The 6000-nt window shown below is 50.6% G+C and overlaps 1 protein-coding gene across 6 annotated transcripts in view; it reads left to right on the top strand.

The window, feature by feature from the left end:
- Positions 1-4976: 4976 nt before the first annotated feature.
- Positions 4977-6000, top strand: part of LOC100771856 (core histone macro-H2A.1) — a 58716-nt gene continuing 57692 nt past the window's right edge. For 2 of the 6 annotated variants that reach the window (XM_035443001.1, XM_027409757.2), the window contains exon 1: positions 4977-5111. The gene's annotated coding sequence lies outside the window, so the exon portion shown is untranslated. The remainder of the gene's footprint in view (positions 5112-6000) is intronic. The other 4 variants (XM_027409758.2, XM_035443002.1, XM_027409754.2 and 1 more) reach the window with 4 other exon arrangements.

The following is a 6000-nucleotide window of genomic DNA, read 5'->3' as shown; positions in this document are numbered from 1 at the left end:
AGTTCCTGTCACCTTGATCCAAAGAGTTACCTGGGAAGAAGGAACGTCAAGTGAGGAATTACCTCTGTCAGTTTGGGACACATCTTTGGGGCATTTTCTTAACTGCTAAATGATGGAGGAGGGGCTAATGGTACTTTGGACAAGGTGGTCCCGGGTTGTATAAAAAAGGTTACTAACGGGAGCCTAGGAGCCTGCTTCTGCCAACAGTGGGGTGTAATATAGGTGTATAAGCCTTTAAATAAACCCTTTCCTTCCCAAGTTGCTTTGGTTATCGTATTTGCCAGAGCAGCAGAAAGAAAACTAGCCACGGTTAGTATGACATGAATAGATACAGTACCAGTGTGTGCAATGAACTGTTTACAAAAATCCCACATAATTCAGGGAGCCCAAATTTCCCAAATGATCCAATCCTGCACTGCTAAATGGTCCCTTCCAGACGTAAGACCAATGCACTGTAATGTACCTGACATCAAAAATTGACTCACTGGTTCAGATTCTATATTGCAATACCTTTTAAGAAACTTACTAGGGCTGGAGAGATGGTTCAGTGGTTAAGACCACTGGCTTCTCTTCCAAAGGACCCAGGTTTGATTCCCAACACCCATGTTAGGCAGTTCACAACTACCTGTAATTTCAGTTCTGGGAGCCCCAATGCCTTCTGACCTCCATGGGTACCTGCATGCAGGTGGTGTACATACACACGCTCGGGCACATACATACACATAAAAGAATAAATACATTCTCAAAATATTAATTTTAATATAGTATCAAAAGTATCTGTAAGTATCTGAAAAGATTACTTAAACTCTCTATTTCAAATGTACATCTATATGCAAAAAGATGATTCATCAAAACTGAATATAACAACTGACTGAATACAGAAGACACCAGAATGTAGCTCTATTAAATCAGGCATTCAAGAGGAGTTCAAAATTATAGCACAATGTCACTCTTCTTGCTAGCTTTTTGGGTTAATACAATAATTTTTATAATAGTGCATTATTGTGTTATATGTATGCTAACATTTTGCTGAATATTTTTTCTCAGTTTTATTTTAGTTTCTAATGGTACTTTTTTTTTCAGTGTAAGGGCTTGAATATAGGGTCATGCACTTGCTAAGTACATTTCAGTCTCTATCACTGAGCTACATCTGTAGACCTTAGTAGAGACCACACACGCACACACATACACACACACACACACACACACACACACACACACACACACACAAACTCTTCAGGGTCTTCAGCAATTTTTAAGAGTGTCAAGGGGTTCTCAATCCAAACAGTTTGAGAGCTGTGGTTATAGGAAAACTCTCTGGTAAAATGCTCATGAAGGACCATTAAGTTTAAAAGCAGGTGCTGGGCACTGGAGTGGAAACCGTGCACGTTTAATATGAAGCAGATTTAGGAAACCCACGTAACTCCCAAACTGCTCCTTGCTCAGAGGGGAACATTCTTTCCCAGCAAATGCTTACCATGATACTCCTCTTTGGAGCATTTTTATTTTTCTAGTTTCCATGAGGAGCACACATTTATTTTGCAATTGGGAAAAAAAACCCAAAGTCCTTAAAAATTAAGAGGGGCAGCTGTGGTTTCCCTAAGCCAGACTGGGAAGGGGGCAGATCCCAGAGACAGAGGATGGGGCACAAGGTGGAGAGAGAGATGGAGGGAAAGTCTTGCTACATCAGTCAGCACAAGAGTACTACTGTGTTCTTACTGCAGTCCTTGTGGGTACCATACAGGGGTGGAGGTGGCACAAGGCGGCCTCTTGAGGGGGGTGGCCTCTTCAGAACCGAGGGTGCCTGCCCAAGGATTCAGAGGGGGATCAAGTGACAAAGGAGGTCAGCCCCTAGCTTCCCTATGCCTGCTCCCTTAGCATCTTGAAAGCTTTGTTTGTAATTCGAAGCATCTTCATTTCCTCAGCTTTTCTCCTGCCCCTTTCCAGGATGGTGAATCTTGATTATATCTCGATTGCCAGTTGGAATAGATTAAGAAGCATCCAGATTAGTAAAGCGCGTCTTTGGGAGGAATAGTTAAGAAGGAAGATCTGCCATGAATCTGGGTGGCGCAGTAGCACGGGCTGGGAGACCAGATGGAATAAAAACTGGGACGAGAATGCCAGCAGCAGCAGCACGTGTTCTCTCTGCTTCGTGGACACGGTGATGTGAGCTTCTCCATCACTCACTCCTTGCCTTGATGTTCTGAAATTGCGAGTCGGGATTAATCTTCCCTAATTTGCTTCTTTGGGGTATTTGTTCACAATATGACCAACGTAGAAACTTGGTATATGAGAAGTAATCTGCTATGTGGTTCAGATGCCCTTAGAACTGGATCGTGGGAGGAACTATGCAGCTCTTGAAGATGTGGACTAGAAAAACCCTAGACTTCTATAAGCAGAATTTAGTAGCTGGTTCTGGTAGGAGCTCAGACACCCAGAATGGATATTGATGTGGACAATAAACACGGTGTTTTTGAGCTTTCAGATGACAACAAGGACTTCACTGGAGACTGAGCCTGTGTTTATCACATTTCGACAAATAGGTATGCCTACATTTTGTCTGTGTCCTGAGACACAGAAGACTAAGTTTAAACAATCAATCTGATGGAAGAAGACTCAAGGCAGCATGAAGTGTGGCGTGGGTGTTACTGGATGCTTTTAGCCAGGTTTACAGTGAGAAAAGATCTGAGAAACTTACACCTTGGTCAGAAAAGTCAATGTCAAATGAACATTGATAAAGAGATGGTTCCTAAAGAAAGCAGGGCTACTAGGGAGAAGCCAAGAGTTCTGTACTAGTACAACAGAAAAGATACCTCGAGGGCATCTCAGGCACCAGCCCGATGCCAGGCTTTGTAGGCAGAAGGGTATGAAAATTTATAAACTCATTTAAAGACTTCCCCTTGACAGGAATGTGCTCAGTGGTTCCCTGCTCACACTAAGGCACCCAGAGAAGTATTTGGCTGGCTTCACCTGCTGAGGCACTCAGAAGGTTGAGAACAATGCTATAGGAGCTCACAAAGGAGTTTGCCTCAAGTCTCACAATTTTAGACTTGAATTTTTGGACAACATTGGACTATTAAGACTTTGGAGACTCTTGCCTTTTGTATTATGAGATGACCCTGAATCTTTAGCATGCAGGGGCAGATATTACAGCTCGAATATGAAATGCCTACCCTTACACGCTCACTGTTGAAATTGTGCTCTTTAGCTTGAGACCATGCTAAAGTTTGGGAAACTTTAGGATGTGAATGAGTCCTAGTGAGAGGGATTAGATTACAGAGGGTTCGTCACTTGTCCTGGCTCCCTCTCTTTGCTTCCTGGTTGCCATAAGATGAGCAGCCTCTGTCATGTGCTCTGCCACTCTGATGTTCTGTTTCATTAGAGCCATGGACTCTGGGTTGAAACCTCTGAAATTCAGTAAAAATAAATAAATAAATAAATAATTTCTTCTTTAAATTGTTCCTCTCACGCATTTGTTACGGTGACAGAAAGTCTAATGTGTTTCCCCTTCATTTTCTGGACTCTATTTTCACACTCTGGTCCATCATAGTTTCAGACTTGCTCCTGCCTCAGAGCCTCATGCTCAGAACACTCCTATACAGTAACCACACGGTTTGCTTGCTACCCCCTTTCCTTCAGGCCTTTCCTTGAACGTTTCTTTCTTACTGAGCCATCTCTTTAAAAACTCATTATTTTATTCTATGTGTGCAAGTGTTTTGCCTCCACGTGTGTATGTGCACCACACGGTGCCTAGTGCCCATGGATGTCAGAAGAGAGCATTGCATCCCCGGATTGGATTTATCAGGATCACATAAGTGCTGAGATCAGAACCCTGGTCCTCTACAAGACCATGGAGTTCTGTCAAACACTGAGCCATCGCTCCAGTCCCAAGACTGCCTCTGGAACACACCGGTCTTACCTATTAATAGGTCTTACCTATTAATTTCCCCATCGTATTTCATCCTAGAATTTATACCCTGCCATACATGACTTCTTTGTCTCTTGCCTTTCCTGGCCCAGACTGCAAACTCTAGGAGGGCAGAGAGTTTTTGCCTGTGTTGTTCACCACTTCATATCCAAACTTAAATTTATGCACGGTGCAAAGTATGCTCTAAGTATTTACTTGAAATAACGAATGTATGGGTGGCAGGGATTCGTGCTTTTCGTTGCTTTAAAATTATGCGTAAGGGGTGGAGAGCAGGCTCGGCTGTTAAAACTGAGGTCACAATCCAAAATACCTGCTGCTGTTTTAGTGCAGCTGCCGGGGCCTGGGAGTCTCCAGTTCTGCAGACGGACATTGCTGTCCTTTTTCTGGCTGTCTGCCTTCCGTCCTTAATACACGTGGACTAAGCGTCACTGCTTATACCAGTAAATGCCCGCTTAGAGCCAACAGCCAACAAGCGTTTGCTTAGAGGAGGTAGCTAACGCATTCCACGAACAAAGCAAGATCGGACTTTGAGGCCAACTGTGAAGAACCCACGGGACCCGGAGAGTTGAGCTGCAGCGGCTGCTCTTGGGGCGGGCAGTGGCTCGAACAGGGCTTGTGTTTAAACGCTGGCTTGAGGCGCAGGGAGTTTTGCACTGACTGGGGAGCAAAAGATCCCCGGTGACAGCAGCGGTACTGTCCTCCGTCTTTGTGGACGAGGCTCCTGCGCGGCGCAAGACACACAGTGGGTGCTCGCTGCAGACACAGGCTGGGACGCGCGCTGGACAAGCGTCTTCCTGCAGCCTGGCTCCCCGAGCTCCCGCGCGCGGACCGATGCCTGGGGACAGGGCGGGCCGCCAGGCCTGGGCGCAGCCGAGGCTGGAGCGGTTGCCGTCCGGGACCCCGCACGGGCCCGGGGTCAAGGCCGGGGCGCCGGGGAGCGCGGGGAGGGGTGGCCGGACGCGCGAGGCCGGGAAGGGATGTGACGAGCGGCGCGCTGTGCATTGTGGGAATCCCGGGGCCGCCGCGAGTGGTTCCAGTTCACTGGTTCCAGCGGAGCCGGGCGGAGGGCGCGAGCGCGGGACGCGCGGGCGGGAAGCGAGGAGGCGTGGGCGGGCCGGCAGGAGCGCGGAGCGGACCGGCGCGAGCGGCCGACAGGGCTCGGCCCCCACACCTTGCAGCGCCCGCTGCCGCGCGCGCGGCCGGAGCCGCGGCGGCCGGTCCGCACCGTCTGGGCCCGCGCGCCCTCCCGCCGCCGCCGCCGCCGTGCGCAGCGGCCCTGCCCGGCGTCCGGGAGAGCTCGGGCCGCTGGCCTCGGTCCTCGGGATGCCCGGAGCCCGCCGAGGCCTTGCCCGGGCAGCGCGCGGGTCCGGGTGGTTTTGTTCGGAAAGCAAACCCGGAAACCAACTTCTCTTGGAGACGCACCCCTGCTCCCGCCGGGCCGGGGCGCTTTGTGGGAGAGGGGCCGATGCGGTCCCTCCCCCGGCGGTGCAGCCGGAGCCGGAGCCGGTGCGGGCCCGAGGACCCCGAGGCCCGGCGGCCCAGTGACCGGCCCGTCCGCCCGGGCCCGGAGCCGCTTGCTGTGCGCGGAGTTGCACTTGGTCGCGCGCCGCCGGCCCGCGCGTGTTCTCCCGGGCACAATAAGTGGGTCGCGAGCCTCGGGCCGTCGTGTGGCCGGCTGGAGGGGACCCGCCGCGAGGCCTGAGCACGGGAGGCCTGGGGGTCACTCGCGGACCGAGTCCCAGGCCCCGGCGGGCTGGAGAGGAGCCACGGAAGCCCCGCGGCTCTTGTTCGCCTTTTGTTTGCTTTGTGGTGGGGAGGTGTTATTTTAAGGTGACTCCGGAAGGCCGTAGGCTCCACGCGCGCACAGGGACAGCTGAGAAGAGTCTCTGGGGGTGGGGTGAGTGGAGATGGAAGGCGCGGGGTGCTGCTGGCTGGGTCACCTGACAACAGGTGTGCAAGATGATGAGCCCTGTCTCCACTGCCGCCGAGCCCGCGGATAACACTGCTGAGCAGCAGATCGCTTGAAAGAGTCCTTTAGAAGAAATGTAGGGACGTGTTTTCTGAGTTTGAAA

Source organism: Cricetulus griseus, chromosome 3 (genome assembly GCF_003668045.3).
Source record: "Cricetulus griseus strain 17A/GY chromosome 3, alternate assembly CriGri-PICRH-1.0, whole genome shotgun sequence".
Classification (NCBI taxonomy): Eukaryota; Metazoa; Chordata; class Mammalia; order Rodentia; family Cricetidae; genus Cricetulus; species Cricetulus griseus.
The sequence above is the reverse complement of the archived record's forward strand: the minus strand, read 5'-3'. Positions and strand labels throughout refer to the sequence as shown.